This window comes from Castor canadensis, chromosome 9 (genome assembly GCF_047511655.1).
Source record: "Castor canadensis chromosome 9, mCasCan1.hap1v2, whole genome shotgun sequence".
NCBI lineage: Eukaryota > Metazoa > Chordata > Mammalia > Rodentia > Castoridae > Castor > Castor canadensis.
The window spans coordinates 42,625,889-42,647,763 of NC_133394.1; the positions used below are offsets into that span (position 1 = coordinate 42,625,889).

General features: G+C 37.1%; 1 protein-coding gene across 3 annotated transcripts in view; it reads left to right on the forward strand.

Annotated features, from left to right (window-relative positions):
- Positions 1 to 21,875, forward strand: part of Mcub (mitochondrial calcium uniporter dominant negative subunit beta) — a 94,141-nt gene that overhangs the window by 44,363 nt on the left and 27,903 nt on the right. The window contains exon 1 of one of the 3 annotated variants that reach the window (XM_074041528.1): positions 11,509 to 11,576. The exons of the other annotated variants lie outside the window; for them this stretch is intronic. The gene's annotated coding sequence lies outside the window, so the exon portion shown is untranslated. Of the gene's footprint in view, positions 1 to 11,508; positions 11,577 to 21,875 lie in introns of those variants that run through there. 3 annotated transcript variants of the gene reach the window in all.

The window sequence follows — 21,875 nt, forward strand, 5'->3', positions numbered from 1 at the left end:
TGATTTGTTCATAAAGTAAGAACTTCATTCTTTGGCTATAAGCCATAATAAATCTTACTAATTTAGGTGACTTTTTCTTTTCTTTTTTTTTAGGGTGTAATATCGCTAGACTGAGTTGTTTGGACAGGAAGAATGGATGAAGAAGAAAGATTAAGAGACTATAAACAGTGTATTTGATTCCATACTGTTCTAAATTATAGTTGCTTAGAGTCTGGGTGATACAAAGAGTTATTGCTCATTCTCCGTATTTATCCTGCAAATTTGAGAAAAGGTGGTGATTATGCTAGTTTTAATGTGCTACTGAGAAATGTTAAAAGATAGATGTAATGAAGACTGTATAGCACTTGAAAATGCTTAGAAGAAAAAGTACATGAATTTAAGCTAGCAGTATTGAATAATAATACCCTGAGAGAAAAGAATGTAATGCTCAAAGTGGCTACACACAAAAGAAATAAAGCAAATTTTATCTCTCACAATTTACATTGTAATAAAATAAGGGACAGAGTATAGTAAGAGTATTATCATTCTGTACTTACTCCTGCTTAATGCTAAGTCACAAAATTATAATGTTGCTACCAGAGTTACTACCCAACAATAGTTAAATCCCAGCAAAATGACATTAGTGTACTTGTACTTCTGCAGTTGATCCATAGAAAACATGAACATAAAATAATGGGTGGATTTTATGACATTATTAATAAATATGTAGTTGAGCCCCAGGGATTCATGCCTATAATCCTAGCTACTCTGGAAGCTGAGATTAGGAGGATCACAGTTGCGGGGGAGTAGTTCATGAGACCTTATCTCAAAAATACCAACACAGTAAAGGGCTGGCACGGTGGTTTAAATAGTAGAACACTTAGCAAGTGTGAGGCCCTGAGTTCAAACTCCAGTCCTGCCCCCCAAAAAAACTTAAATAAATGTATGTGTTTCTCAATCACAAAAGCAATGCATGCTTATTATAAAAAAGAAAAGTTTATAAAGTATAACAGTGTTAGGAAATAAGACAAGCCTGTTGTCTATCTTCCCCACTGTCACAATACTGTGGTAACCTGTAAAGTGGGTTTTTATTTTAAACAAAAATTTTAATAAAGAAGGTAAAACCTAGTGTTTCTGAAACTTGGGATGAGATACGTAAAAATTATTTGTTGTAATAACTGAAAAGACTTTTGAATGAATGGAAATTAAAAAGTTAAAACCTACTAAAGAAAGATCTATTGTACTCCCAGCACTCAGGGAAGCAAAAGCAGAAGGTTCATGGGTTTGAGACTAGCCTGAGCTACGTAGTGAAGTCCTGACTCAACAAAACAAAACCTTAAAGGAACTTTAGGATCTTGAAAAGCAATTCTGTGACATTTAAATGTCAGTATGGTTTAAAATTGAGAATCATCTAGGCCACTTTAAAAACCAGTTACATCTAGACTTAATTTTGATAAAATGTGTTACAGTCACTGCAAGATTCAATCATGAATGTGCCTGTGTGGGGATGCTCATAGCACCCTAAACTTAATCCATCATGGACCTTATCACACAGTGCTACAGTTTTCTGTTTACTCTGTCTCATGGGGTAGGGCTTGTCTTTTGTTTATCAGTGTTTCTCCAGGGTGTGGTGCATAACATAGCAGATACAGTCAGTGCTAAGTAGATAGTTTGGGAGAAAGGAGAGAAGATTCAGGGTGAGGTAAGGCATCTCATCATTCTGAGGAATGAAATGTCCCCATTGGTTTTAACTAGTAAGTCTTAGGTTATCTGACTTTGCCTTTTCCTCCGTGATCTTTCTAGAATGCATTGGTCCATAGCACTAAAGCTTACAAGGGATTGAGTGCTAACCTTGCATTGTTCTTTCAGTTACAAAGAGTGTCTGGATAGGGTTTCTGTTGGCCAATGTGCTGAGATAATGCCCCCAGTGAAACAGGTTCTGAGAATGACGGTACAGTCCAAGGTTTCACTTCCCAGTTTAAGTCACCTGCAGTTAACTGTGGCCCAAAAACATTAAATAGAGAATTCCAGAAATAAACTATCAGATTTAAATTTTATGCCATTTTGACTAGCATCATTTCCTTCTTGAACAGTTTTCACAGTTCTCACCTATCCCTTATTCTTTCTAGAAATTCTTAGAAAGATTTGAAGAGTTTTACAGCAGAGAAAAGTTGTAAGAAAAAAATTCTTATTTTCTTTTCCAGTGACTGTAAATATACTATGTGTAAGACAAGAGCAAAAGATTTATAGAAGAGATTTTAATAGATTTAATATTCAAAAATATTCAGAAATATGCTCTAGTACATAGGTGGCAGCATGTCTATTGCTACTCAGATAAGTAGTTATAATTCTGAACACATAAACTTAAAAAAAGTCTTGAGAGTCAGGAATTTTTTTAATACAAAAAGAATAAGTGTGGGTGATCAGGTGACTTTGATGTCATAGTGGCCTAGGTATGAACTTGAACCTGCATCAGGGGCCCTGTAAATTACTTAATCCTCAAGTCTCATTAGTGAGCCAGGATGAAGAACACCTACCTCACGTGGTCTACTTGAGAATGAAATCACGTAACACAGGTGAAGTGCTGCCACATAGATTTTCAATGGTTAGTAGCTTTCTCACCTCAGTGTTATAGTTCAAGCAATATAGTGTGTTTGTATTGTCTTGTACTTTGCATTAATTAGAATTCACTTTGTTGCATCTTAAATAAGAAATGTATTGGAAGGACAATGTAGTATCTTTTAGAAGGAAGAGCAAGGGCTTGTCATGTAGCCAATTGGCAGAGTGCCTGCCTAGCAAGCGTGACACCTTGAGTTCAAACCCTACCCCTGACCCACGCCAGCAAAAAAGAAACAGAATACTCATTTTGTACAGGAACCAGAGAAGTAGAGATTCCTATGTCTCTCAGGGCCCCACTATGATTCAGTGACCTTAGTCACTTCCCATGTGTTCAAATTTTCAGATTCACAGGGGGAATTTGGTCCAGCTTGGCTCAATCAGCCCTGGCCAGTGGCTATTGGAAAAATCACTTGAAGATAGGAGTACTGCCTGATTTCTGTCTCTTCTGTGTAACATTTGAAGTATTTGGGGTATATGTTTTTCATTTTAACTTATAAAGCTTTAGCCTTTGAAGGTAGAAGGCAAAATCATAGATTTAATTTAATTCACTGATCTACTTATTCATCACATATCATATATCATATCCTATAGGATATATCATATAGGATATCATATAGGATATATATATATCCTATCATATAGGATATATATATATATATATCTCCTATAGTATGTGTGATCCTGGGGATCAAATCCAGGACCTTGTACATGCTAGACAAGCACTCCACCACTGAGATACATCCTCAAGTAGTTTGGGATAATGACATATGGTGCTTCAGTGGAAGGCTCTGAAACAGGAAGGAATAGCCTCGATACTAAATTTTCCTGGGAAAATGCAATTGGCCCTCTGAATCCTTGAGTTCTGCATCCAGAACCCAACCATGACTGAAAATATTCTAAATTGTGTCTGTACTGAACTTACACAACTTTTTTCTTGTCATTATCCTTTAAACATTAAGGTATAACAACTATTTATGTAGCAATTATATTGTGCTAGATAGTACAGGTAACACAGAAATGACTCAAATATCTGAGAAGATATGCATAAGTTTTATGCAAATACTGTACCTATTTATACAATATGAAGGACTTGAACATCCTAACGTTTTGGCATCCTAAAGGAGTCCTGGCACCAATACCTCCTGGATTCTGATGGATTATTGTGCCATACATACTTTGCTTCCATCATTAAGTGATCACACCATGTTGTGTTCACTAGTATAATCTTTGATTTTCTTTTTAGTACTGGGGGAGTTGAACTCAGGGCCTTATGCTTACTTACTAAGGCAAGTACTCTATAGCTTGAGCCAACTCCAGTCCTAAATTTTCATTTTAATACCTGATTTATTTTAAGGAAGTCATAATTGTTAAAGGTGACATTATGTTATTTACTAAACAGAAATCTAGTTATCAGTTCAGCTACTCAGACTTTATTATGCTCTTAAAGTTGTGTCTGCAGGCTTTCCCAAACTCATTTTCATTTGTAAGCCAAAGTCAAAACAATAGCTAATGTGAAGAATAGATGCTGTTGTCTACAGCTGTTGGAAGTTAAAGCTGAGTTTTAATGTAAAGTTAAGTGGGAATTGGCAGAAGTATTAGAGATTTGGTGTTAATTATTTCTGTTTCCAAGGAGAGTGCTGTTTTAAGGAAGCGTGGATGGCATTCGTAGTAATAAGACTGAACTGAACAGTTGAGGTACATTTACTGCGTTTTATTATGACTCAATAAGTTGATTTTTTTTCTTCCATCACAAAACACATTTACTTGGGGATATTTGGGGTGAGTAGAGAAAAAAAGAAGGAAAAATGGTGTAAATTAATATGAGAAAAATGTTAATGCTGCATGTTAAAGTAATGGGTGAATGATACCATTATGTGCTTTTTCTCCAAAGATTAGTTTTATTTTTTTAAATAAAGTTAACATAGCTCAAGACTTGAAGTTTTCTAATATCCTGACTTTATTTCAAAATTCAGTTTTTTGATATTTTAAGAAGTTTCTTGAAATGCTAAATTTATCTTCAAATCTTAATTCTTTGAGTTATTCTATGACTGAAAAGATGTCACTGTTCATCTGAAAACATTTTGGAAGGAATGACAAAAGAAGTAGTTGAATTTCTTATTGTTGAGAATGAATTAATTTCATCTCAATAATTACTTGAGCATAGGGTGGTACCCTAAATGATCAGGATAAATTTATTGTTTTCTCCCCCTAGTTCTAAGGACTGACCTCAGGACTCACACTTGCTAGTCAAGTGCTCTACCACTTGAAACACACTCCCAGTCTGTTTGCTTTTGGTTTGTTTTCCAGATAGGGTCTTGCTAACTTTGCTTTGGCAGGCCTAAGACCACGAACTTCCTACCACTGCCTCTGAGTTGCTGGCCTTACTGGCATGTACCACTATACCCAGCTATTAGGAGATGTTTCAAGAGTCCAGACTTTACCTTCTCAAATAGTGTGTCAAGCAATTTAGAAAGGAATAGTTTTCTCTTTGTGCTTCCACAGCATTTTTCCTAACCTTGTTAGAGAAGCTGCACATCATATTGTAGTTGTTGAATGTTTATTCATTCAACAGATTTATTTTTGGCTCTTCTTTTTTGATGCTGGGATCAAACTCAGGGCCTCACCTCTGCTAGGCAAGTGCTCTACCAGTGAGCTCATCCCAGCCCCAGATTTTTATTGAAACAGGGTCACAGCCCCCACAATAGCCTGGAACTCTCAATCCTTCTGCCTCAGCCTCCCAAGTGCTGGAATTATAGGTGTGAACCACCACACCCATCTGCTCAACAGATATTTTTATGAGTATCAGCGATATGCCAGGTGTGGTCCTGAGTGCTGGAGATAAAGCGGTAAACACAAGAGACAAAATCCTTGCTCTCTTGAAGTTTTAGTGGGTAGAGGTCAATAAAGAAGGAAACACATAAAATTTCAGAGATAAGAAGTAGGAAGAAGTGAAACAGGAAGGGGCAGGACCAATACTGGATACTCAGAGAAGATCCTCTTGAGGAACCACATTCAAGTGAGGTCTGAATGATAGGAGTCAGTGGTTCGAAGACTTGGCAATGGCATTCCCAGTGGAGGAAATGGCAAGTGCAGACTCCCCAAACAGGAATGAAATTTTATTTAAGAATGCATATAAGGAGTTGGATGTGCAGGCACATGCCTGTAATCTCTTAGAAGGCTGAGGCAGGAGGATAACATGTTCAAGGCCAGCCTCGGCTAGTGAGAACTGTTTCTAAAACCACAAACAAACAAATAAGAATGTATATAAGGAATACATTAGAAAGCCAGGGTGTCTAGAGAAAGCAGAGTGAAGGAAAGAGAAATAGAGGAAGAAATCAGAGGGACAGGCAGAGTTGAGACAGAGAAGGGATTTAAATTTTCTTTTAAGTAGTAATGGTGGGATATGGAGTTTTTAGCAAGGGAATAGCAAAAGCTGACTTATGATTTAGAAGATCACATTCACTATCATATGGATAATAGACTGTAAGAGTAAGATTCAAAGCCAGGAGGTCAGTTATGGGTTACCTAGAGTAACCAGAGAGAGATGTTGGTGAGTTGGATAGGAGTAGAAACTTAAAAGATTTGATTGATTTGTGGCTTCCTTTCAAAGGAGAGCCAATGGCACTTGCTGAGGGATTGTGTGGTTGAAAGAGAAAAGGGAGAAATGCAGAGGGTGCCTTGTTTTTTGGCTTGATCAGCTGAGAGGATGGATGGTACTGTGTACTGAGATGGGGAAGAGGAGGTGAGGGGCTGATTTGGGAGGGAAAAATAACTTCTTCCCTTCTACTAAATGGGATTTTATTGAGGAAGAGGGAGGTAAAGTTTAAAAAGGTTAGGTACCCGGGCCTAGTAGAACCAGGACTTCAGTTAAAGCAGTCTGAAGCTGGAGTTTGCACCCTTTCTGTTGGGCTCCATGGTTAGGATGGTAATAGGGTCTCGGAGGAAGAGCATTTGGGGCAAAGGAGATAGAAGTGGAGAGGAAGTAGTTGGCAAATAATTGCAACAGCAGTTTGGGACTTGTTTCTAGAGAAGAATCATTTGTGACCTGTTAAGTAGGGCCTTAGGGAAGCTTAGATTATATTTGCATCTTGATGTCCCTAAGTCTATTCAGTCTGTCTGAAAAACTTTTAAGATTATTAATACATATGAATTGTACAGATTAATGGGATTAACTGGGATGTCTGAGAACATTTATTTTATTCTATTTTTTTTGGTGACACTGAGGCTTGAACTCAGGGACTCATGCTTGTGAGGCAGTTGCTGTACTACTTGAGCCACTCCTCCAGCCTTTTTTGCTCTGGCTATTTTGGAGATAGGGTCTCACTTAGGTGAGTACCACTGCACCCAGCTATTGGCTGAGATGGAGTCTCACAACTATTTGCCTGGCTTGGAACCATGATCCTCCTGATCTCTATCTGCTAAGTAGCTAGGATTATAGGCCTGAGCCACCAGTGCCTGACTTAGTATCTGTGAAGTTTAAGAGCTTAAGGTAGAGCTTTTCTTTAGCCTAGACTGTTCATTAGAAAGTTGATTTGAAGAACGTGACTTCCTTTTATATTTAATCAGATTTAAAAAGAATGTTCTAAATTTTTTCTTCTTGAGGGTGATTTCAGTCGGGTGGTGAAGTCCCTTGCGTTATCTGTACTGCCTTTCCTGGACTCACCTGTCATAGGAGCTCACTTTGTTTTGAAGACATGGGGAGTATCACCATTACACAGACTTCATAGCATATAAAGTTCCTTTAATTCTTTACATGATAAACTATTCAGCCTCTGAACGGAGGTCAGCGGCATCTCAGATATATAATTTGTCATGAAGGATACTCTTTCAGAGGAAGCAAGTTATATAAATAATTTCTACCCAGTAAATAATTGAGTACACACCTGCTCCATAAAATTCTGATTGGTATAATGCTTAACACCACACTACACACAGGTAGATCCTTGATTTGTGGCTTTTTGGTGACAAATAAATTGCTAGTTTATGATCTTTACCTACTATTATGCTTTGGAACTCTAGGAATTTTTCTATTCAACTGTCATGCTTCTTTCCCTGTCCCCTCCATATTGTATAACTAGATAAGAGTGAAATTCCTTCAGTTCAGCTTACTCAGAAAACAAGTTCTATAACAGAGTGAAACTGAGTGCATGGCTCACAATTTAATTCTCCTTTTTAAACTGCCAGCTTAAGTGTCTGGACTAAGTAGAACTCATCCCTTTTCCTTGCAGCAAGATTTCTTTCCATGTGGTGTTTTAATGTCTTTTCTGTCTTCAGTTATCTGATCTCTTGGCAGCGCATACTCATTCTCTGAGACTCTTTTTAATAGTATGTTTTTGACATGGGGGTAAATGTTGAATATCATTAGAAACTTTGGATGCAATGCAGGCTTAAATGATTTTCTTTTAAAAATGCAGGATGAGACTGGGCACTGGTGCCTTATACCTGTAATCCTAGCAACTTAGGAAACAGAGATCAGGAAGATCAAAGTTCGTGGCCAGCCTGGGCAAATAGTTTGCAAGAACCTCTTGAAATACCATCACAAAAAAAGAGCTGGTGGAATGGCTCAAGGTGTAGACCCTGAGTTCAAGCCCCAGTGTCAAAAAAAAAAAAAAGCAAAATGAAGTACATGAGAAAAAGAGGAAGTATAGTTTCGGGGGTGTGCTCATTAACAATTTATTATCTTTCTACTCCAACTGTGCATTCCTTTGCCCTGCTGTGTGGTATAGGAGTTGGGCCTTATAAACTTTTCTCCTTTGCCAATTGGTGCAGTGTTAGAGATTGCCAGTAGAGGACTATGGAGACAGCAAGAAAGCACTTTCCTTCTCAGTCAGGTTCGCAGTCCTTTATTCAGTGGAAGAGCTTAGTGTCTTCACAGAAAGGACTTGTAAAAGCTAATAAATTAATAAAATTCTGTGGTATAGGAATTTGGGAGCAGCCTAGCTGGATGAGTCTAGTGCAGTGTCTTGTGTGAGGTCATAGATGCTTGTTATGGGTACGGTCCTCTGAAGGTGCTCATAGTTGGCTGTTGGCTGGAAGCCTCAGTTCCTTTTCATGTGTGCCTCTCCATTCAGCTGGTTAAATATCCTCGTACTATGGCTGATCTAAGAGACTAAGCCAAAACTACAATGCCTTTTGTGTCCTAGCCTCAGAAGTCACATGCCATCACTTCTACTTGATTATGTTGGCCACAAGCATTGGCCCTGATTCAGTGTGGGGAGACGTTACATCAGTGTGTGAATAGTAGGGATACAGATGATTGGGGACCATTTGGAAGCTGACTACCTGAGGACTTTTCCTTTAGGATATATATTCAGTGATGTTTGATAAGGTGTTGATTAGTAAATATTCTTAGAATTCTTGTGCTTTAGAAATTTGATTAATGAAGTGATGTACAGTTAATACAAAATTATCTATAAATAGAAGCTTCTAAAATTAAACTAGTATTGTATGCAGTAAAAATGTTCTCAACCTTTCATCCAACTAAGTTCCTCTTAACCAAATTCCTGTAACCACTCTTCCTTTCATCTTTAAGACCCACAGGTATGCTAGTTTTCAAGGTGTTCCCATTAGTGAACTGTTGACTTCCTAAGAACCAACTGTTTGTTCCCAAGCATGTTTATATTAAATTATATTGTAACTATATACTTTAAATAAACTGTGTATAAACCAAAGGAATATGGGCACAAGAGTTATCTCTGTAAAAATTAAATATTTTGGATAACTTGATAAATATGTTACTTAAATTTGTTGCACATTAGATGTGAGCAAGCCAGTTATGAAAAACCAGAAACAAAAATCATGAAAATATATAAAAACATGAAACTCAGAGTGATTCTTAAGTGTCTTAAAAATCTCTTAGCAGAAACTGGAGATTTCTGGTGATGTTTTATACACGATATGCTTCTGGCAGAATGCTAGTCAATAGATTTCGTCTCAAAGAAAGACATTAGCCTTACAAAAAAAATAGCAAAAGAATGAATATTTATATATTTTGGGGTTAAAACATTTAAGGTATGTTTGTATTACATAGCATGTTTCCTCTCGTTAACTAACTACTGGTCATAATTGCATCTGATAAAAGAAACTCCCAATCTTAAACTAAAAGCCTTGGAAATTTGTAATCAAGGTATATATAGTCTTTGTTCCTAAGAATGGTATGGGTTTTGGAAGTGTCTCTGAGTTGTGTAGTAAAGGGAATGACAGTGGTGGGATGGGCAGAGAGATTTAAAAGCTGATCACAGGCTGTGGGCTCCAGAGCAGCTGCCGCATGTCTGTATATACTTACGTGTGTATGTACATATGTACATTATATATAAGCATTAATGCCGATAGATATGTATATAGAGATAGATAGGTAGGTAGGTAAGTAGATAGATAGATAGATTGAAAGATAGATGGATTCTTCCTGGATAGGAATACATTTGGACAGTTAAGAGTTTTACAACTCTCAAAAACATATTTGAAACCAGTTATCTTTTCAACTTCTTAATTATACCCTTAAATAGATACTGGAAAAAGTTATGTGATTTGACCAACAGAACAAAGCTGGAGTCTGTTAGAGTCAGTAGGAAAAAGCCTTGATGACCTGATGTCCAAACAATATTCTCTGGCTGGACCATGTTCTTTTCTCTTCAGTAAATTAAGTAGCTTCTGAGAGAATTCACTTCCCCCCACCCCAATTACTTCCTTTACAATCCCTTTAATCTTATATTTCATTAAAATAAACCTAATGAGGTTTTAGCACACAAACAATAAAAGTTTCTGTTGTTAAGAACTATGTTCTTTGACCTGTGACACTGAAATTAAGCTCAATTAAATTTTCTTTAATACTTTATTTCATCCTTTTCCTCGCAGACCCATCAGCTCCACTTTGCACACCCTCATTATAAATGTCTTCCCTTCTTTTGACTCTGCTGATCCTCTGCCCTGACACCCTTCCCCTGCCTTTCAAGGCTCAGCACAGTGGGCCCTCAGTGTATTCAATGAATTCTTTTTCCTCTGCATGACTTTTGCATGTGGAGTCTGTGCCATATCACGTAGCAACTGCCTGTAGCCTCTTCTATTACTTCTGAGGACGTGCTGTTTTCAGGGCAGGCTGACTGAGGGCTCCTGTTGTGCTCCTACCGTGGTGCTATACCTGTATCCACTCTGCCATCATGTACTGGGTTAGTTGTCCTTTGTTTGCATCTTACACGTTCAGTGAACCATCTTTTAACAAAATCTTTTCTGTTTAAATAGATCTTCCTATCAATTTTCTTTTTTCTTTTTTTTTTCCTAAGAAAAATACTGACACCCAGTAGATCTAAAAGAACATCTTGCTATAAAATGTGTTTTATTTATAGTTATTTTTCAGAAGGTGACATACTGATAACTTTTTTTAGTTTTCATGTTTTATTCTCTACAGTTCTTCTATGATTGCCAATTTTTATGTCAGCCTTATCTTCAATAGTTATGAGGGTATGGTGGCCAAGTGAATGTCAGGCCCTGAGGCTGATACTCCAAAATACTGACTATGAAACTATAATATAGACAATAAGATGTAAGGTTAGAAAGTAGAGGTGTAAGAGGCAGATATAAGATGGAAATATGTACGTTACATTTTAGGAAGGGAACCCAAGTTGAAATGTGAAATTCTAAATTCATAAATTAGAAATGACAAGTGAAGAGATATCTATTGAAAAAATAAAATTTCAGCCATTTCAGATTCTACTTGAAGTCTGTTTGAATTTATTTAAGTAGAACATAATATTTTATAAGGAAGTTTAAAGATTAAACTACTTATGTCATTACCTATGCCTGCAGTGGAATAGATATAAAGCACTTCTCTGTTGGTTTACATGATTTGAATAGCTGCCACCTGCATCACCCTGTGTGGTTTTCGGCCTTCTGTCATCTCAGGCACCCAGGCCTCAAAGCAAGGGAGAAGCAGAGTCTGCACCATCTGGCTGGACCTCAAAGTGTTGGCTCCTTTCTTTGAGGTAATTCTTGACAATGATGGGCTTATGATAGCAAACATTGGTCTATGTTCTTCTCTTTATACTATGCAAAGCTTTCCTTGCTAAGTTATTTCTTCTCTGGGGCTTTGTAACCTTTATGTATTCCCTATGTCATCATACTTTCTCATTGTATTATTCCTGCCTTACCACTATTATTTAATAGTGGCTGTTATAAGGAGAATTTAAATCTCAGTTCTAGAGTCCACTCCAGATTTAGCTGAGAATCTTGGTTTGGTTTTGTTTTGTTTTTGTTTCAATACTGAGGTTTGAACTCGGGGCCTCACACTTGGTAGGTTGGTGTTCTAGCTCTACCACTTGACCTACTCTACCAGCCCTAGTCTTTTTTTTTTTTTTTTTTGCAGGAGTAGGGATTGAACCCAGGACCTCATGCTTGCTAGGCAAACACTTGACCACTGAGCTTTATCCCTACCCGTTATCTGAGAGTCTTGAAGAGTAACATTCATATAGGGAATGCACAGTCCATAAGTGTAAGACCCTGCAAAGTGAAAATGCCATGTTATTGGAACCCAATGCAAGATGCAGAATATCACCAACACCCAGAAGATCTCTCATGTTCTCTTTTGGTCATTATTTAGCCTGAAATATAACCATACTCCTGACTGCTGGCACCAAGGCTTACATTTCCCTAATTTTGAAATTAAAAATTTTTTATTAGCATACACTAATAGTACAAGGTGGTTTCGTTGCGATAATTCCTTGCATGCATACATACTTTGAACAAGTTCCTCTTGTCTCGTATATTCCCTTAGCCTCCCCCTTCTTTCTCCATTCTTCAAATAGTGTTTTGATGGATTTCACATCATTTTAGTCTAGATTTCATAAATGAGCACAAACACATTGTTTGGCATTTTGAGTTTGGCTTATCTTGCTGAACATGACAATCTCCACTTCCATCCACTTTCCTGAAAGTGGTATAATTTCATTATTCTTTATGGCTGAATAATATTCCATTGTGTATATACACCACATATTTTTATTCCCTCATTGATTGGTGGGAACTGTTTCACAGTTTGGCTATTATGAATAGTGTTGCTGTAAACATGGGTGCACACGTATTTCTCCTGTGTGTTGATTTACATTCTTTCAGATATATGTTCAAGAGTGGTATAGCAGGGTCATAGGAGAGTTCTATTTTTAGTTTTTTGACAAACCTCCATACTGACTTCCATTTGTACTTGCTCTAATTTACATTCCCACCAACAGTGTATGCGAATCCCTTTTTCTCTCCATATTCTTGCCCAGCATTTATTGTTTGTTTTCTTGATGATAGCTATTCTGACTGGGGTGAGATGGAATATCAGAATCATTTTGATCTGTATTTCCTTTATGACTAAGGGTGTTGAACATATCCTTATGTATTTGTTAGCCATTTGTACTTGTTTTGTGAACTGTCTGTGCAATTCAGTTGCCCATTTTACTTGAATTATTTGTTCATTGAACTCAGGACCTGTGCTTGTTAGGCAGGTGCTCTACCACTGGATCCACCCTACAAGCAAATTATTTTGTTCTTTTGGTGTTTAATTTTTTGAGCTCTTTGTATACTGGATATTAATCCTTTATCCATTAAATAGCTGGCAAAACTTTTCTCCCATTCTGTGGGTTGTCTCTTGGTTTTGGAAATTTTCTCCTTTGCTGTGCAGAAGCTTTTTAATTAGATGCAATTGCATCTGTCAATTCTTGCTCTTATTTCCAGGGCAATTAGAGTCCTAAAAATAATTGCCTATGTCTATACCTTCCAGTGATTTCCTATAATAGTTTCAAAGTTTTAGATCTTATATTAAGATCTTCGATCCATTTTGAGTTGATTTTTGTACAGGGTGAGAGAAAGGGGTGTATTTTCAGTCTTCTGCATGTAGATAACCAGCTTTCTCAGCACCATTTGTTAGAGACTGTCTTTAATCTGTGTTTTTGGCTTGTTCATTAAAAAAAAACCCCAAATGGCTATAGCTTGGTGGGTTTATTTCTGGGTCCTCTATTCTGTTCCATTGGTCTTTGTGTCTGTTTTTTGTGCCAGTACCATGCTGTTTTTGTTATTGTGGCTCTGAAGTGTAATTTGAGGTCCAGTGTTGTGATACCTCCAATGCTGATCTTTTTGCTTGGGATAACTTTTGCTATTAGGGTTTTTTTATATTTCCATCTGAAATTTTAAGATTTATTTTTCTATCTCTGCAAAAAAAAAGATACTGAGATTTTAGAGGGAATTGCAGATTTTGGAGGGAATTGAATCTGTAAATCGCTTTCAGTTGTATAGCCATTTTTCACAACATAAATCCTGTCAATCCAAGAATATGGGAGGTCTTTCCATCTTCTTGTGTCCTCCTCAATTTCTTTCTTCAATATTCTGTAGTTTTCATTGTAGAGGTCTTTCACCTACTTAGTTAAGTTTATTTCTGGAAATTTTTGAGGCTATTGTGAATGGAATTGTTTTCCTGATTTCTACCTTAGCCTGATTATTATTGATATGTAGAAAAACTACTGGATTTTGTATGTTAATCATATATCCTTCTACGTTACCAGAAGTGTTTATAATATTTAGGAGGTTTTTTTTTTTGGTGTGACCTTTAAGGATCATACCATCTGCAAATAGGAATGATTTGGCTTCTTTCTTCCCTATTTGAATCCATTTTCTTTCTCTTGCCTTATTCCTCTAGCTAGGAATTCTAGTACTTTATTGAGTAAGAGTGGGGAGAGTGGACACCCTTGTTTTATTCCTAATTTAGAGAAAATGAATTTAGTTTTTCCTATTTAGTATGATGTTGGCTATAGGTTTGTCATAAATAGCTTTCATTAATAAAAAAAATAGCCTTCACTATGTTCAGGTATGTTTAATCTATTCCTAGTTTCTTCAGAGATTTTACCATGAAAGGATGGTGATTTTTGTCAAAGACTTTTTCTTCATCTATTAAGATGGTAATATTATTTTTGTCCTTGATTCTTATTATATACTGCATTACATTTAATGATGTGCATGGTTGACTATCCTTGCATCCCTGGAATGAAACCAATTTGATCATGGTGTATGATTTTTTTTGGCAGTACTGGAGCTTGAACTCAGGACTTGACACTTGCTAGGCAGGTGCTCTATCACTTGAGCCATTCCTCCAGCCCTGTTTTTTATGTTAGATATTTTCAAGGTCAGGTGTCACAAACTATTTGTCTGGGCTGACTTCGAATAGCAGTCCTCCTGATATCTACCTCCCGAGTAGCTAGGATTACAGGCTTGAGTCACCAGCACCCAGCGGTATATGGTATTTTTAATATGTTGTTGAATTCAGTTTGCCAGTATTATATTGATAATTTTTGCATGTATGTTCATTAGAGATTGGTCAATAATTCTCTTTTTTGTTGTTGCTGTGACCTTGTCTAATTTTGGAATGAGTGTAATACTAACTTCATAGAATGAGTTTGGTAGTATTCCTTCCATTTCTATTTCATGGAAAAGCTTAAGGAGTCTTGATTGTTAGTTCTTCTTTAAAGATTTGGTAGAATTCAGCAGTGACTCCATTGGATCCTGGGCTTTCCTTTGTTGGGGACTTCTTATTACTGCTTCAGTCTCATTGCTTGTTATATATCCATTTAATTTTTTTATATCTTCTTGGTTCAATTTTGGTAGGTCAAATGCATCTAGAAATTTATCCATTTTCCAGTTTATTTGAATATAGGTTTTCAAAGCATTCCCTCATGATCCTCTGAATTTCATTGGTATTTGTTGGGGTATCCCCTTTCTAATCTCTAATTTTATTAATTTGGTTAGTTTGAATAAGGGTTTATCAATCCCATTTACCTTTACAAAGAAACATCTTTTTGTTTCATTGATTCTTATATTGCTTTATTCTACATTTCATTAATTTCTGCTCTAATCTTTATTATTTCTTTCTGTCTGCTAATTTGGGGCTTGGTTTGTTCTTGTTTTTCTAAGAGCTGAAGTTACCTCATTAGATTACTTATTTGAGATTTCTGGTTTTTTTTTTTTTTTTATGTAAGTGCTCTTATCTGTAAACTTTCCTCTCAGCACTGACTTTGCTGTATCCCAGAGGTTCTAGTAAGTTGTGTTTACATTTCATTAGATTCTAGGAAATTTTAAGTACCCCCCTCTTATTTCTTTGATGACCTACTGGTCATTTGAAAATGTATTGTTCAGTCTCCATGTGTTTGAATATTTTCTGGCGTCCCTTTTGCTATTGAGTTCTAGTTTTATCCTATTGTGGTCTGAAAAAATACAAGGGGTTATTTCAGTTATCTTGCATCTGTTAAGACTTGCTTTATGTCATAAAACATAGTATAGTTTGGAGAAAATTCCATGGTCTGCTGAAAAGAAAGCACATTGTATGGCTGCTCAATGAAATACTCTGTAGGTATCTATTAAGTCTGTTTGGTCTGTAGCATTGTTTAATTCTGAAGTTTCTTTTTTTTTTTTTCCTTTAGATGATTTTTTTTATTGGTAAGAGTAGGAAATTGAAGTCTCCTACTGTTATTGTGTTGAATCTATCTGTGCTTATAAGTCCAGTATTGTTTGTTTAATGAAATTGGGTCCACCAATGCTGGGTGCATATATGTTAAGAATTATTATCTCCTCTTGTTGGATTGTTTCCTTTATTAATATGAAGTGACCTTCTTTGTTTCTTCTGATGAATTTTGGTTTAAAATTTATTTTATTAGGTAGGAGTATAGCTACTCCTGTCTAATTTCAGGTATATATAGTATTTCCTGTCATCTTTTTGTTTTTATGGTGTTTGCTTCTTTCCTAAGCCTCATTTGTTAATCTGCTTCCATAGTGAGATTTATGAAGGAGAAATACATTAATCTAGATTGACAGTTATTTTCTTCCAGGGGTTGGAATATGTCATTCCAGGCTCTCCTTGCTTTTAGAGTTTCTGTTGAAAAACCTGCTATCATTCTGATATGACTTCCTGCTACTTTCTTGCAACTTCCAATATTATTTCTTTGTTCTGTATATTTAGAGTTTTAACTGTAGTGTGTATAGGGTGTTTTGTTTTGTTTTGTTTTGCTTTGTTTTCTGATATGACTGTTTGGTATTCTGAAAGCCTCCTGTGCCTGGATGACTCTGTTTTTCAAGATTGGGGACGTTTTCTGCTATCATTTTATTGAATACATTATATATACCTTAAGTTTGTACTTCTCCTTTTCCTAAACCCATGATTTATAGGTATGGTTTTTGTTTTGCTTTTTTGTTGTTATTTTTTGGTGCTACTGGGGTTTGAACTAAGGGTCTTGCACTTCAAGTACCCTGCCACTTAGCCATACCTCTGTCCCTTTTTGCTCTATCTTATTTTTTTAAGATAGTGTCTCATGTTTTTGCCTACGATTGGCCTGAATTGCCTTCCTTCTAACTACTGCCTCCTGTGTTGCTGGGATGACAGGAATATGGCACCATGCCTGACTTCTGGGTTGAAATGGGGTATTGATAGCTTTTGCCTGGGCTGGCCCCAAACCACAATCCTCCCAATCTCCACCTCCCCCATATACCTTGGATTACAGGTATGAGCCACTGGATCCAGCAGGTTTGGTCTTTTGATGGTATCTAATAAGTCTTGCATGTTCTGTTTATATTTTTGTAGTGTTTTTTCTTTGTTTTTGATCTAATTCCTCTACTTTATCTTTGATCCCTGATACTCAATTTTCAACTTGTTCCATTCTGTTAGCAAGGATTTTGTTTGAATTTTTTATTTTGGTCATTGAGCCTTTCATTTCCAGGATTTCAATTACATTATTTTCAAGATTTCTACATCTACATTGAATTCCTCTTTCATAGCTTGATTGTCTTCCTTATTTCCTTGAATTGTTTATTTGAATTATTGGAGTTCATTCAGCTGCTATTTGTATCTTCTTTGAATTCATTCAGGTGCTTATACATGTCCTCTTTAATTCTGTCAATCATTCTTGTCATTGTTCTTTTGAGTTCATTGTTCAAGATTTCATTTGCTTCACTATTGTTCAAATTCTTTATTGTAGAATTGTTGACTTTTGGAAAACATTGCCTTGTTTTTTCATATTGCTTGTGTTTCTATGTTGGAATTTATGCATCTGAGACCAAGTCTTTGGTTGAAAGTTTGAATCACCTATAGCCTTTGAGTTGAAATAGTCTCAATGTTCAGGTAGGACAGTGTAGCGGCCAGGTTGAGGTGTGTATGGCTCAGCAGTCAAGCATTTACCCACATACTCAGGGCACTGGGCCCGGTCCCCATCACTGCTCACATTGGGGTAAATTAGCTGAGTCTCTTGTAGATCAGTTGCCCTCTGAGGGACTGATTCCACTACAGAAGCTTCACTTTTTTGTATACTGGGAGCTGGTACTGGCTACTGGGAGCTGCTGCTGGCTACAGGGAGCTCTACAGCCTGTGATCTGGGCAGGTTCCCACTTATTCCACATGTCCCTCAATTTGTGTCCCCATCAACAGCAAGCATCCAGTTCTTGGGGTGACCCCATAATGTGTCAGAGAGTTGGGAAAGCAAAAAGAACACTGAGTTCGCACTGGCTAGGGGGGAACTGAGGAACCTGGGTGCTCTGCCTGCTCCTCACAATACTTACAGACCCTGTCCCTCAGTTTACTCTCCTGTGGGGAGGAGGAGACTGGCAGTTTTATGATTCAGAGGGTCTGAACGCTGGACCCTCAGTGCTGTCAACAAATACATGCTGAGCTGCAGTTCCTGGAGGTGGGTCTGAGTTCTTTCAGGACTTGCCTGATACTTCACCTCCCTGAGGAGCATGGAGACAGAGCTGTGGGTATCCGGTGATTAAGAGGGTCTAGGCTCAAGGCCCTGATCCACCTCACAGTCAACACACAGCTAGGAGAGAGGCTGTGGAAAATGAATACTAAGTCAACCACAGACTCAGTGTTTTCTTTCTACCAAAGCCTCAGGCAATGGAACTCCCTCCTTGCAGGGGGTAGGAGGGAGGAGTTCCTACTGCTTGAACTTTTCTACAGGACCACTTCAGACCCTCTCCCTCTCCTCAACTGCCTCTTAAGGCCGTCTCCAGCACTGTGGCAGGGTGTTCCAAGACTCCCTGAGCCATGATTGTTCCTTGTTTTCAGGCTCCCAGAATATCTGAGTTTCAAACAATAGGCCTTCTCTCAAGATGGTGCCTTGCTATCACTCTCTGAGATAAGGAAAGTGACAGAAGGCTAGTTTTCCACACTGGATTAGTCACTGTCTCACCAAATCACCACACTGGGTTTAGGGTTTACAGGAGGTGTGTTTATCATGCAGCTAGAATTGTCAGTCTGTCACCTGGGCTGTGTGGGTTACCTTGTGATTGTATTTCTTCAATTTCCCCTTCCCCTCCCAAGGAGCTGGGGATGGGGCTTGGAACTATTTGCCTCTCTCTCTCTCTCTCTCTCTGTTTTTCTGCTATCCTGCTACCTCCTTTGTAATTCCCGATGCTCTTTCTGTCTTTCTGTCTTGACAGTGTCCTGTGTTACCTGACTTCTCATTCCTGGAGTCAAAATAGTAGACAATTCTAATTTGTCCTCTTGCCCTGCCTCCTGTTTTTGAAATTTATATGAGTGGAATCTCTTTTGTATCTTTTTGTTGCTTAATGTTATGTTTGTGCATTGTTTCTGTAATCATAGTAATTAAGGTCCTTCTAAAAAGGCTTATACTTAGAAGTACAGTGTTTTTATTTTTCTGTATTAATGTATCACTGTTGCTTTCAACTAAGAAATTTAAATATAAACTGCTGCTCTTGGGCTTACATTCCCTATGTAAATTACATTCCTGCTGCTGTCCATTATACATTAAGTATCTCTTCTGCTCCCAGGAGGAAAAGTTGTTTCTTTTTTAAAGTTATACAGCTCCATTTATTTTTTCATTTTTTAGCTTGAGCTAGACTCCTTTGTGGGCCATACTGTCTTCTTCTTGGTACTGGATCTTTCCCTAATACATCTGGCATGTAAGGCTGGATCACAAAGAACTGCTACTCTTACTTTAGGGACGAAAGCAGTGACGTGTTTTAAAACTGGATTTCTCTTTCTGTCATGCTCCATGACATATTATTTTCAGTTAAATGGCATGTAGCAGTTACTGATATATTTCTGATTAAATTTTTTATACTGAAATAGGGCTGAGGGTGTAACTCAGTGGCAAAATAGTTGTTTATCATGCATGAGGCCGTGGGTTTAATCCCTAGCATAAATGAATAAAGTACTGAAAATAAAAGTTATCATTTAATATTCAAAAGAAGCAGAACTCAAAGTTGAATAAGTAAGTTTATTTTATGAATAACTTATGCCGTCCTGGAAATGTGAACGCCCTAGTTGGAGTAGTAAATGACAGACTTCTCCAGATGGGGCCTGAGATGGGGTGTAGGCTGGAAGGTGCTGGGAGTCAGCCATGAAGTGTTCAAACTCTGCATGTGTGCTGGGTTCAGAATGGTCTTATAGAACTCCTTCTCAGAAAGGGTTGCTGTAAGGTAAATCCAATGGTTTCTCTTTTAAGCTTTACTAATACGTCTGAGGAATGCCAATAGTCATGGAGTTTCTAAATAAGAATTTGTAAAGGGTGCGTGATTTTTGCTTTTAAAAAATACTTTTAGGGGGAGGATATAAGGAAAGGGGTAGGAGAGTAAATGTAGTGGAAGTATTATGTACTCGTGTATGTAAATGGGAAAAATGAGACCTGTTGAAACTAATCCAGGAATGGGGGAGAGAGGAGATACAGGAGAATGATGGAGGGGATAAATTCAACTAATATATATTTTCAGAACTTTTGTAAATGTCACAATATACCCCCAGTACAACAATAATTTTAAAAACTTTATGAAGAAATAAATAAAAAACATTTTTATTTTCAAGAAACTATACTTTCCTACTGGCATGCAAAAAAAGGGTTAACATTCAACTTCTTATTAATAAATCTCTTCTATCTATATGATAATTTTGATGTTTGTCTAAACCTATTATTTTTAGAGTTTTTAAATTTTGAAACATCTTAAAGTTATAGAAAAGTTGTGAATACTGTAGGTAGAACCATTTGTTTCTGAAGTACTTTAGAATAAGTTAGTGACACGATGCCAGCCCCTCTCAAACACAAGAACATTCTTAACCATGAAATGACAAACAGTCAGAAAATTCACATCAAGCCAGGAGCTGATGGCTCACGCCTATAATCCTAGGTACTCAAGAGGCAGAGATCAGAAGGATCTTACTTCGAGGCCAGCCCAGGCAAATAGTTCTGAAGACTCTATCTCGAAGAAACCCATCACAAATCAGGGCTGGTGGAGTGGCTCAAGGTGTAGGCCCTGAGTTCAAACCCCACTACTGCCAAAAAAAGAAACCTCACATCAATACATTAGTACCATCTAATTTTTGAACCCCCATTCAGACTTTGCCAGTTTTCCCAGTGATAATCTTTATTGGAAAAAGTTCAGAATCACAGCTGTAATTGTCATGGGTCCCTCACCCTGGGGCAGTAGCAGCCCATTCCTTGACTTTTGTATTTAAAAGACTTCAGTTTTTTTGTATCATGCATCTGTTGAGCTTGTCCAGTGTTTCTTTGTGATTTGCTTTGGGTTGTCAGGAATATCAAAAAGTGTTACATGATTTCAATTTGCCCATTTGATAATTTTGATTAGTGACTGTGGTATCTGCTGTGCTTTTCCCTTTGAAGTTACTATCCTCTCTTTGGGATTAATGTTTTATGTGGAGGCATTTTAAAACTAAATATTTCATTCCTTATTAAGCTTTCAGTTTAGTCAATTATGTTAGAATGGACTATCAGCTTCCTATTTTCTTCAAAGGATTATATAATCTGTTATTATCATTATTTACTTTAATGCTAGAAATTGTTCCAAATTTGACCATTAAGACCCCCTTCAGGGTGACTTCTGTATCCTCTCGATATGTTCCCATCACTCATCGAGTCTTCCTTGCTTTCTACTAAGGCAAGATGTTGCAGGCTTAGCTAGTCCTTTCTGTGCTCCAGCACTAGAATTAGTGTCTTCCCAAGGAGATGGCTCCTCTTGAATAAGAATAGTCCCTAGTGCAAAGACCTGGATGCTGGAGATGCTTGCTACTGGTATACAGATACAAGTACAAAATACATAAAATTCACAATTTTTACATTTATGTATGTGCATATACATTAAACATTCACATCTTTTAAAAAGTCATATTTTTCTTTTTTGTATTTATTTATATTTTTACATATTTTACATATTTCATACTGAAACTTCTACTGCCAAAACAGCACTGAAGAGTTTGTTCTGTTTTCCTCTTTCCATATTGTAGCTCCTGTCTGGCA